This window comes from Lemur catta, chromosome 8 (genome assembly GCF_020740605.2).
Source record: "Lemur catta isolate mLemCat1 chromosome 8, mLemCat1.pri, whole genome shotgun sequence".
Lineage (NCBI taxonomy): Eukaryota > Metazoa > Chordata > Mammalia > Primates > Lemuridae > Lemur > Lemur catta.
In genome coordinates, this window is record NC_059135.1 from 4,532,478 (window position 1) to 4,545,520 (window position 13,043).

Below are 13,043 nucleotides of genomic sequence, written 5' to 3' on the forward strand. Positions count from 1 at the left end.
AACATCTAAGAGTCAAGAAAAACCGTCACCTTCAAACAGGTGCATGGTACTCAAATCGGGCGTGGGACGTGGGAACAAAAGCCAACAGCCTGGCCACGTGGCTCCATCACGCACATGATGCAGGAGGACAACAAACACATTCAGGAGGCCAGGCAGGCTAGGGGACCACAGTCCACGGGGACACAAAACAGGATGGGCAACCACGGCCCACCAGATGCCAGGGACCCCGCAATGTCCAAGACGAGGTCTCCAGATGCTGAGGAGGTGAGATGCCCCAGCAGAGGAAGCTCCTGCTACCAGAAGGGACGCCTGGGTAGGCCAGACCAGCTGGCCTTAAGAAGCTGGGAGTGACACAAGGCGGTAAGACGTCTGGAGTAATCGTGAAAGGTCAGTTGCAAGCTGCTAGGGAGTGGTGTTCCACAGCAGAGCACTGCACATCTGGGGCACGAAACGAACTCCTGCCCAGCTGCAGAGGCCCATCTACAGGGGCTTGGGAGCAAGATCAAGGGCTCTGAGCAGAGCCAAGAGACGGGGTCTCCCTGCACTGCCCTCAAAGACTTCCGGTCATTATTCCTCCCCACTCCTCCTCGGGGCTGAATACGGGGGGGTACAAGGTAAGTTGTGCACCTGAACCTCCACCCTTTGGCCAGACAAACCCACCTAAAAACATCCCCATGAACAGATGAGATGAAGCTCAGACCACTGTCAGGCACAGGCCAGACACTCAGTAGATGCTCAGTAAATGGTAACTAACATCGTTTTCTAATGTTAGTGGTAAGCTTACCAATCAAGTCACAAACAACTGGTCTTCTGTCACCAATTGCTCTCTAGAGAAAATGGGAATGTGGCCCTTGGGTCTGCAGGGTAAGCCTGCTGGTCCCAGGGAGACGGAAAGGTCAATCACAGTGACCCTCCCAAATCCATGTCTCGACAACATCCAGCTTCTCAGGAGGTCACCCTGCTGTGGCACTTTTAACAAACTCTAACCCTGGTGAAGTAAAGTTGTATATATCTATATAACAGAACACTAAACAGTCAATAAAACCGACTGAGGTCTCATCGTGTGAAGTGGAACCATCCCTCGGAGATCCCCAAGCTAACACCAAGTGATGACAGTGAGGTGTGACGCAGACAAACAGGATCCTAACACACACATTTTTTAAGGGTATGGTGGGGGGAAGGCGTATGTGTAAAATACACACACGCTTGTTGAGGCTGAGAACATTTCTGGTAAGATTAAAAACTTAAGTCACTGATTTAGGGTTAGGGAAGTAGATGGCTGAGGACAGGGTGATGAGACGACTTTCCTGTCACTGTTACCTTTTGGTACCTTTTAAATTATATACCATTTGCCATGTAAGAAATTAAATGATGTAGTTTTAAAAATGAACCTTAATAGTAAAACACAGAAAGTAAAGTGTGAATTAAAATGAGCTCAATTCATTAATGCACTGCTGATTTTTAAACATATATCACCGAAATATTAAGTTTATAACAACAAATATTAACTATCCATTGTAAATGAAACAGGCCTCCGTTAAACAAAGATGCATGATTACAGAAACATTGGAAGAACGTGTGACATCTTTTTACTTTCAAATACATCCTCAATTGAATGGAATATATTTGTGTTTAGGGCAACTAGATTAATAAAATAAATGCTTGACTTAATTGGCAAGAAAAGTGTTTCGTCTTCCATTAAAGACCATATATTTTAAAAAGTTTCACTCCTCCGTCATCACCCAGTTAGAATGGAATGCTGCCTCACACAGAGTAAGTGAAACACAACAAAAAATTCAGTAACAGACTTACATACCAGAATATTCCTCCACCCTACCCTTTCCGTAGGCTGGACACAATGCACAGCCCCTCCGCAGGCCAGCGCATCACACCACGAGGGGAGAGACCGCCAGGGACCCAGCCGGGCCAGTGCCCTATTGCATTTTGAGCTCCAGGGGGCAGCAACACTTGAAGTACACACGTGCTTCAGGGAACACTCTGGGCATGCGTGTGAATGTGTGTGTACCAGTGTGAGTACACAAGCCTGAGTATGTACATGCGTGTGTGTGTTCCAGGACAGGACCAGCCACAATAAAATGTCACAGACAACGCCCCCACGTTCAGAAGTGTTTCACTGTGTCTAATGACAGACCCTGGTGACACTAACGATCATCTCCTGAGAGCGCACGTGGGCCAGCCCAGCCACCACCACCACAGCCCGGGAGTGGAGCTGGACAGGGTGGGCCACTTGGGAGAGGTCCCCCCAGCAGTGCCAATTCCAAATCCCTCCCTCCCTCATTGCCCGCTGTGCTCCTCCAAGTGTGCAGGCCTCACACTCACCTGGGACACCAGGCAGAGCTGGCAACAGGTGAGCGTCAGCCAGGACTCCAGAGATGAGAACCTCGGAATATGCACTTCTAATGAACCACCATAGAATGCCTTTGCCCACACCCTATTACTCTATGTCTTCGGTGTTTCAAAATTCGCTAAGTGGATGTCACAGAAGTGCAATCTGGAGAGCAGGAATTTCTCAGGAAGTGTGAAAAGGAGCGCAGGCTGTCATAAACAGTGCTGTAGTTATGGGGACTGTTACACGGACCACACACGTGCGCCGGGCTTCTCCGCCCAGTGTCCACAGGCCCACGGCCCAGGAAGGCCAAGAGCAGACAGAGGGGACCTGTGCGAGGGACCTGGGAGCCGGGAGCCACGGGTTTGACAGTGACCTCGGGCAACTTTCCTGATCTCTCTAACACTCAATTTCCTCACCCACAAAACTGAAGTATTTCTCTCCTAGGGATGCTGGGATGTTTCAAGATAACGTGGCCGGGGGCCTAGGACAGGGCCGGACCATGCATGGGGGCAGCCTCCCTACTGCCTTTGGGGGTGTGATTAAAGAGCAAGGCGTCTGATGCCCTGGTTCCTGGGTGCTCTGGCCACACGTCTCCAGGTAGGGAATGCAACCTGCTTGGAGACACATGGACACAGGCTACCTGAACTCACTGTGGGGCTGGGGCCACAGGTAACAACGGGCCACAGGAAGACTGAATTATTTAATCATTTAATAACACACACTCAAGAAGTCCTGATCAAGGAATCACATCACAGCCATGGAAAATCACAGTTCTGGCTGGATGTGGAGGCTCACACCTGTAATCCCAGCACTTTAAGAGGCCGCAGTGGGAGTATCCCTTAAGGCCAGGAGTTCTAGACCAGCCTGGGTAACATATGGAGAGCCGGTCTCTAAAAAAATAAAAAATAAAAAACATTAGCCAAGTATGGTAGCACATGCCTGTAGCCCCAGCTACTTGGGAGACTGAGGCAGGAGGATCACTTGAGCCTAGGAGTTCAAGGCTGTAGTGAGCTATGATCACACCACTGCACTCTAACCGGGGCAGACCAAAACTCTGTCTCAGAAAAAAAAAAACGGAGAGAGGGAGAAAATCAGTTCAAAGAGACCCATTAACTCCAAAGCGAGCAAAACAAGCTATTAATAGAAGGTATTACTGGAGTTAGTTTTCACCTGAGGCCAATTTATTACACTGAACCACATGGACTCACTGTTTTGAAGGTGGTAAGTGGTTGAATAACAGCAATTTCATATGGTTCAACCTACAGCACATAAGTATACGTAGAAAAAAGTGATCCGTGTGGTTTGATTACTAATATAGATCAGAAATTCTATGGAGTTGAGAATAATCCTGAAAATGCCTCCACCAACCCTATCTTAGTATCCTACCTCAGCCAAAAAATGGCAGCATCAAAGGACGGGGGCCAGCGGACTATGACAAGTGAAAAGATCTTTCAGAGGACTTGAACTGCGAAGACAGAACTCCACCTTCCCAGCCTGCAGGGTCCCTGCTGTGAAAGGCCCGGGGAGGTGTCCTTCCAGTCAGACCCCAGCTCCACGGCGTCCCCGCGCAGGGCCTCAGAACCCTCAGCTAAAGGCTCTCCGCATCCTCCGTTAGGAGAGGGCACCGAAACCGCATCTTCCTCATGTGGAACCCGCCATCATCCGCCGGTGGGGCTGACTCCCCGAGAGAGCTACGGGCTCTAATTCCCTCCTCCAAGTCATCAACCAGCCGCGCAGCGCGGCCACAATTAGGACGACTTCCCGCCTCCCGCAGCACCGTTCACAACGCTCCAACCTTGTTTGGCTCCACTGACCACGAACACACGCTCCAGACAAAACACACGAAATGATACACAAGGGTCAAAACGGAACTTGAAATCACAGGTGAAATTTTTAAGACAACATATTATTATCTCAGGAATTGGGACAATTCTTTGAAAACCTTAACTTCCACAAGGCTCCCTTGGGAGGAAAAAAAACTGTTCTTTTTAGCAACAGAAAAGTGAAGCAGCACTTATTTTTAGTTTAAAGCACTCTGAAGTCCCCAAATATAAAACAACAGTGGAAAAAAGCATGTCCGCACAGAGACAGGGCAAGTGGGCTCCGGTGGCCATAGCAGTTCTGTGCTGAGGCAGGAAGTGGACGGCCGTACAGAACAGATAAATCCATTTCAGTGCAGCAGCAGAAGAGCACGTTGCAAACCGGTTACTACACAGCACGGTGAGGACTTTCAAAAGGAGGACTTAACAGAAGCTCATTGGCACAGTTTCCAATGGTATGACTTAATTTCTTATTTGAAAATCCTTGGATTTCTAGGATAAATGAAGTACAGCATAAACCTTTGGGATTCCAGATCAGTTTCAGTCTTCCCTGGAAGTTCAGGTTGCTTCTCAGTGGGCCCCAAAGATCCACATACAAGGTGTCTTCCTACCCTACACCCCCTGACGGCATACCCCCCTCCCCTCACATTCACAAGGCCCTCTCAGTGCAGAGTGACGAACACCAGGCCACCCAGATGCCACCATGCCCGCCCTGCAATCCCAAGTGTCCTTCCCCTGAGCACTGACGAAACTCAGAATCCTTCACAACACCGCCAGTGTTTAAACTGGGTCCTTTCTCTCCTCCCCTAAGGAAATCCCAAGGCAGACGGTTGCTAACCCAGATGAGCCCTGAAGGATCTGCAAGGTGAAACTTCTTAGAGGATGCGGGATTCCTTTTCACTGCATTTTATTCAAGATCGTTCCTAAGAGCTTCACAATACCCCTTGCTCTAGAACCATGGTGTTCCCTGAAACACCCTTCTTGTTGTGGGTGTGGAAAGCATAGTTTGAAGGATTCATGTGTGAGAGAAGCAAAGTAGGCGGTGTGAGGATTTGACAGTGAAAAAGGAAGCAAATTCCCCTTTCTCTCTTACAGTGTGGACACGGGCCACCCACAGCCTTGAGGGGAGGACACCCCACGTTGACTCACTCTCCCGTGCAGCGCTGGTGCTTTTCTGCCCCACAGTCCTTCAAGGACGTGCGTTTCGTTAGCTGAGGCTGTTTCAGAATAATTTACTCATAAATAATAACTTGAGAGCCCTGAAACCTGTGTCCTAATTCCATCCAATTTCCATCTCATTGTGATAAAACCAAGGCGATAATGGGTTTTGTTGCAAGTATCTTCCCAGGGCAGGTTTTGGATCCACACGCAGCATGACCTTCCAGCCCGGGCTTGTCAGCCAAGTGACGGGACACGAGCACTTTTGCACACGCAGGCCAGACCCCAAGCCCCAAACAGCGACCGTCTCCCAACACCGAGGTCCTGGGAAGAACCGCCCTCGAGCAGGCCTCCAAAGTACTTTCTGTGACCCCTTGGCACTTCTGACAAAGCCTCACACCTCACCGCTTCCTTGTTACACCACAGGTCTCACTTCCAGTTTTAATTTCTGAGCCTTGACAGCCGGGCAGAGTGTGGACACCCTCACCGTGACATGCTGGAGAAAATGCAGTCCTCGTCAAGCCCCACCACCAGTTGTCACGGCTAAGGAGACACACAGCCTCCTGCCAGGGGTTCCTGCCACCTCTACGAAGCAGAACACTGTCACCTTAGACCAAAGCCAGAATCCTAAATTTTATAAGACTTAAAATTCTAAACAAATCTTGAGGATTCTTCAAAACATTTTAACATCTAAAATGAAAATTGTGCAGTTCTTAAAAACAAAAATGTTAAAATAAAAACATTTATGAAACAGAATGAGTTAGAAATTGCTAGAGAAAACAAAATCTGTAGGTTAAATTCACAGCCATTTTTTCTGAGATATGAAAGTAGACAGCCACTTGTCTTACTGAAGTTTGAGTGGAGATATACATTAAAAAGTAATTTCTGCCATACAGCTTAGATGCCAGTGGTATGTAAGAGCCACTTTGTCAAAGTTAAGACAAGGCTAAAATACACAAGAAAAATTTCCCCGGTTAAAACAAATACTGGAGAAAATAGGACAGAAGATATTTACAATTCATGTGCCCAACTTCTGTCCATCATGTGCTAGATATTAATTGGGCCTGACAGTTTCCATTCCATACAGAATTATAAACACTGTCAGTAATATTTTTTAATTCATGGTGAAATTAATGTTTATAATAAGGGATGGCTTAATAATAGAGGAAAATAAATCCAGAAGATTACTACAGAAACAGCAATCAGCATTAACTTGTTCCCCGCTGCCCCAGAATTTAGGCCAAAACAGCAGATTAACTGCCATGAGAGTTGTATGTAACTCACTCTAGTTCTGTGTAAAATCTTACTTGTTGATGTTCTTATTGTAATTGTAACAATTTAATTCTAAAAATGTGGATTAAATGAATAGAAGTCAATAAATTTTGTTTTTCTATTTATGTTTAACCTTTAAATTACACTCGAAGTTTTTATTCTATTTTTGTAATAAAACACTGCGGAACCAAGGAAAAGTTTCTGGTGTTTTTGAGTGGCAGTCAATGTGTTAAGAAGATAGTGGGGTGGGAGAGTGTAGAGGCAGCGTGGTCCGTAGGACCCCTGGGTCATGCATCCCAGATGCAGGGGTGACAGGTACAGAGAGTCCACTAGGTCTCAGTCACCTTGCCGTCTATCACAGAGAATTGTTTCATCTGGGATTGCAAGGGGCCCTGTGGGCAGGTGAGTACCAGTGTGGCTGAACTACTTCTGCAGACCTCAAATGGGAACTAACTACATGTAAATACAACAGTTAATATGCAAACCAAACTTCCCCCTCTCAATGTGGCAATGCTTGTTCCAATCCATGCTCTGCATGGAACACCTGGGCAACCTTCCACAAGTCATTTACTCTTTTGGGGCCTCAGTCTCTTCATCTGTGAAATGGGAGGGCTGCATTTGGTCCCTCTTAGCAGGAACACACTTCCGGCTGGTGCTTGGGGGAGTCCCAGCTTCTCTCTGGTTAATGGGCTGGTGCTGCCCAGAGGGCTTCAGGGACCCTGGATCCTTCACACGGCCTCATAATGGCCTTCAGCCAAATAGCCCTTGACTTAATGTAGATATATGCAAATCAAAACAGAAAATGTTAGGATATTTTCCTTTATAGGGTGAAGATGGAGATCACTTTTGGAGTCAGGGAATAAATCTGCAGCCCGTGCACAGGAAATGGGCGGTGATTTCACGGTGCCACTGGCAATTTTGGCTGCGTTCCATGATTGAAACAAATACTGCCCATCAGGCTGTGATGCCCAGCAAATCTAATCCGCCTCCTCGCAGTGGCTTCTGCCGGGCCGGCTGACACACACACAGCCACCCTTCCTCCCACGGGGTCGGCCTGTGGCCTCACAAGACATAGTGATCCAGGTGGGAGTTGGCAGAAGCCAAGACACCGATTCCGTCCTTCACATGAGATGTCCACTGTGCACTCCATGGCCTCACAGAACTCTTGGGGTCCCCATCACTGGGGGTAGACAAGAGTCTACCACTGCTCAGGGTAGACAAGAGTCACAGTGCAAACTGGAAAACACAGCCCTGCGGGCTGCTGTCAGGGCAACAGCCATTCACCCCTGACTGTCCCACGCCAGTCCCTCCTCAGCCGCCTCTGTTCTCGCACAGAATTGCCTGTGGTTCACGGAAGGGAAACAGGTAAAACCTAAAGTGCACAAAAGAGGGGTTGGCAAGGATCAGCCACCATTAGCACCTCCCCGACCACACTGCACAGCGTCCAGAGAAGCCTCCACCTCGGTCCACGGCTCTTCAAGCCCCTGGGAAGGACAGCCACTCCCCTCAGCTCATCTCACCTGTTCCCCCAGGCATGGTGCTCGAATGCTCCCACGCAGACACGTGGTCTCTGTGCCCTGCCTGACCTGCCACCCGCCTGCTGTCTCCCTCACCCAGCAGGGTGCGCCCGCCTCACCGGCACTAGGCTCTGCCGGTAGGTTACACCCAGGTGGAGACCTCGCCCCGCAAAACACCACACCCCGAGCAAAAGCTGTCTGTTCATGGAAAAGTTCCACAAAAGATTCAGTATAATATACTGAGCACAAAAACTGGGTTGGAGACCACGTGTAACCTGAGTCCATGTCTGTACACCAAGTAAGTAAGTAATTAGTGTATAAACAACCACAGGGAAGCTGGAAGAACATCCAACTGACCTCACCGCAGCGGCTATCTCTGAGCAGGAGGATGCCGGGGGATTTTCTTTTTCTCTTTTATCAATTTCCGTCCTGTTTTAAGTCTTTACGATGAGCATCTACTATTTTTATAATAAGAAAAGGCAATAAAGGTACTTTCATGGACAAAAGTGGTTCCTTTTTATGGCTCTAAGAACTAGGATGGTGTGAGATGACTCACGCACCTGGTGATCAGGCTGCAGACCGTGATGCCTGCAGAGGTCAGCCTGGATGTTAAAAACACTGAAGAGCATAATTAAGGAGGAAACACAAGGAAAATGTTCCCATCATCTCCCTACTTCTCATTCCACATATCATGCATGTCAAAGAGTCTTACCTGGTTTTGAAATTACAGGGTCTATTTCACAGTAAAATAACAGGCATATGCTTTTTGACACATGTATGTTCCCCATCTATGGGGGAGGGGCCAGCATCTCCCACCTCCCACCAAGCGTCCTTGTCACCACCACTCAGACCAAACCAGAAGGTGAAACCTGAGTTTCCCGCATGTCCTGGTGCCTCCTTAACCTCCAGGAATTTGTTCTCCACGTCTGAGACCAGTTTGCTTTCTAATCACGCACAGCTTCTCAGCAGGGAGAACAGCGTCCCCTGTATTTACAAAGTGAGGCACACAGGGACCCAGGACACGCTCCCTGAAGTCCCGAGGAGATTCCTGAGACAAATAAAGAGGAACAAATGCCCCTGGGAAGGAAGAAGTTAGGAACTTCCCAGTGTTCTTATTCGTTATTCTTTATATCACCAAACTTAAACAGACCGTTAACGGTAACACAAGGCCCCCAAAATCAGACGGTGATTTCTGTTACTTTTTATAAAATGTGCATGATACGCTCTGTAAAATTAGCCATCACTGAAACTGCCACATTTTTCCAAGGGAAACACCATTAACTACAAAGTGCCAGGGACCAACGCATAGGACCTGCACTTACATCAGAGGAATCAAGTTTATTTCCAGCAGAAATATGATTTTCTGCGTGTGAATAAAAGCTAATTAAGATCCATTCTCAGTTAACTCTTTCATTCAATTTCTACATCCTCCTACTGGAATGGCAAGTACTGCTGCTCCTAAAGCTCCCTCAATGTCAGCTTTAAACAATGCCTTCCCCTCCCAGGTCGGTGGGCTCGGCTAAAGCCCTCGGGCCTGGCTGCAGGCAGTGCCGGTGACTGGCCCTCTAAGCAGAGTCCCCTCCCAGTGACTGCCCTGGCTGGGGAGTGGTGTAGCCCAAGGACAAGAGCCCTGGAGGGCAGACCACCTCCAGTGGAGGACAGGCAATGGCATAAAGGCCCACCCCTCCCCTCTTGCTTAATCGGGGATGGCTCTAAGAGCTCACCTGGCCCCTGAGTCCCCACCGCCACCTCAGGGTCCCTCACCCTTTGTGGAGACTGCACTGCAACCCAGAACCACCCCCCTCCCAGTCCTGCGTCAGGAAACGTCCCGCATGCACCCTCCCGTGGGGCCCCCAACACTGTCCTTCTAGAGCTTGCTTCCCGAGGAGGAGCTGACCTCCAGCAGGACCTTTTCCAAAAGTAACTGCCGAATAGCATTTGCAGAGCACACCTCCCCCCCACCCCACCCCCGTCAGGAAGGCTCCCAGAACAGGAAGCCTAAGAAGCCCAAATTGGAGAGCATCTATATCCGATAGTCCACAGACTACAGGGTCTCAGCCACCGACCCACAGGTAACAGCATCTCTGCCATTCATAGCACCTGCCAACTCCACTGACACAACCGCCCACAGCGGCAGACGGTATTCACTCACTCACTCGGCATCTCTGGGGCCGGGCGCTGCACTACCCACCAGCAAGATATCCATGACCTGCACAGCCTGATCCCCGCCTTCCAGAGCGTCTGTCCGGAGCACATGGCCAAGTCCACAGCCAGATCTGAGACTACAGACTGGCGAATGCCATGCAAGAAACTCAGGGCGATGGCGGTAAAGGATAAGTGGGGGAGGTGGGGGGGGTGTCACGTGTTAGTCGGGGGGCTTCTCCGAGGGGCTGTCCTTTAGAAGCTGGGACCTGGGGGGTGATGGTCAGCACTGAGGCAGAAAGGACGGCCGGCCGAGGAGGGCAGGAGAGGGCGCAGGAAGAGAGCAGTTTGACACGGGTACAGAGTTTAGGCTTTATTACAATGACAGCAAAGTCACCTGGTGGCTTTTAAGGGTTGGAGGGAGGTGACATGCGTCACACTTTCTGGCTGGTGTGGGAGGCCCTCCTGCTTAGCGAGAGAAGACTCCATGTGGACCGGGATGGGGAAGATGGCATGGGGGGAGGAGGCAGTCCCAGAACCGCGGGAGGACCAGATGCCAGAGGTGGCAACCAGGTGTCCGCTGGCACCACATTCTGCTATGGGGGCAAGGCCAGAGGAGCAGGGGCAGGGCAGCAGCCGTAACTACGTGGGGTGTCCACACCTACAGGAGATGACTGCCGGGCACACAGGAGCATCTGCAGGGACCCCCCTTGGTTTTGGCTGTGGACACATAAAACATATACAAGAGCTGCTTAGATGGATATTCAAAATCAAGCTCAATACGCACACTTGGGGTCCAGATTTATTTGGTTTACTTGATCTACATCCTCTGGAGAAGGCTTTATGATTTTTGGTAACTTGCTTGACCTTACCAAGAACTACCTTGATAACTAGCAAGCGGGTAAGGAGCTGTCCTGATGGTGCTCATCTCCGGGAAGTTTCACAATACACGGCAGGTGAGTTTCTACCAGTTTACTTTTGCATCCCCACCTTGCCCAGAGGTGCCCTCTCCTAGATGTCACCAGCCGTCGTCCCCAAGTTTATCCCTAAACCAGGGCTTCATCCTTGTGGGCGAATGGGAGACAGGGCAGGAGTGGAAGGGTCAACAAGACAGAGCCCCCATCCAGGACAGAGAAGGAAGGGAAGGGGACCCGTGGCTCTGTCCCCTTGGAGCCCTTGCACTGTGTGAGCCCAGAGCAACAGGTAACTCATACTGCGGCTTCCCTGGTAGGCCCTTGTCCAGCACCTGTCAACATGTGACCTTGCTGTGGTCACATTCGCAAATGACCATGGTCATGTGATCATCTTAGACCAGTGTTGCTGCGTGGAAGGGGAGGAAGGCACCCAGCACCCTGCATCGCAGAGCCAGGGTCTCTCAGAAAGGGACAGGCCACAGAATCACCTCCTTACTGGGTCCTGCTCCTGCCCGGGCAACAGAATCCGGGTGGGGGTAGAATCTTCTTGTCCACAACTACCACCCAGTGCTCCTGGGGCGCTAATCTGAGTGTTCTTAGAACCCAAAACTCACAGCCTAATTGGAGAAAACCCGGTGGTGAGCAACTTCCAAGGCGGCTTCTGGCACATCTAAAATAGCAGCCACAGATCTGTGCCAAACCCTCAGCCCAGACCCAAAGTATTTATATGGCTGGGTTTAGAATTCTGAAAATAAAACCATTGATTTCGACTTCTCAAAACCAATACTACAACCAGACTGGAGGAAAAAATAAATCACGAAGAAACATAATGACTTCACCCAAAGATACTGAAGAAGAACAGAGTCAAGATCAACCACCCATCCCCAGCAGACCTGAGTCTACAGACAGCCCCGGAAGGCTGCACTTCTCCCGGGAGAGCTCCGCCCCCAGGGGCATCCGGCCAAGCACAGCTCCTCTGACAAGCACTCTGCTGAGATCCTGGATTTTAACAACTCTCCTGCCTTAGAATCTGCACCCCACGTGTATGCTGAGGCTTAGGTGTCTGAGTTGGTCCTCCTCACCAGGAAGCTAGGATCACACCACACTGTTGCTCTTGGTCATCACTTTTATTTTAAACTGGAAGCTGTATCTAAATGTTTCCAATGCACAACATCCAATGCTCCAGTGTGGGCTCTGCCTCTGGAACAAAATTTAACCTGAAGAGCCAGACCTGGGGTGAGGGTGCCTGGGACGGGTTCCCTCCTGCCCCTGCCTGCGGCCGCCCAGCCCACCCCAGGCAGCCCTCCTAAAGCGGCAGGTGGGGAGGGTCAGGGAGTCTCGACATTCCGGGCTGTTGGTGAGAAATGTGAACCGAGTCCTCTGCGTGGTAGAAGAGAGGGACAGAGGGAACCTCTGACCCACCAGTGACTGAGAAGAGTCACCATCAACACTGTGTGAAAACCCGCGAGGAGCGAGGCCCTGGCTCAGGGTTCCCACTCACTCCTGCATTTACCGTAACACCGTTTTCATCAAGTACGTGCAACAGCGAGAAATCTACCATCAGAAAGAAATCATTCCAAGGAAAATAAAGGAGAAGCATTGTTTAAACAACAGTGACTGCCACTAAAGGTCCTTGATACGGCACAGGAACTTTCAGGAAGGGGGCGCCAGACCCCAGCCCACTCGCAGTCCAGCTGCTCTCTCGGAACCGCCTGGGCCCTGCCGCAGGCGCACGTGCACGCTGTTCTGGAAAGTGGGGGTCTCCCTGGGTGGAAATGCCGCAGGGCTGTCAGTACTCGGGCTTGAGGACACAGAGGGGTATGGTTAGGGAAGGCCCTACCCCACGGTGAGTCCCTGGGAAACCATGGGT

The 13,043-nt window shown here is 50.1% G+C and overlaps 1 protein-coding gene across 5 annotated transcripts in view; it reads right to left on the bottom strand.

The window, feature by feature from the left end:
- The window catches only part of AGAP1 (ArfGAP with GTPase domain, ankyrin repeat and PH domain 1), a 507,675-nt gene that overhangs the window by 333,613 nt on the left and 161,019 nt on the right, over positions 1 to 13,043 (bottom strand). The window lies entirely within an intron of this gene.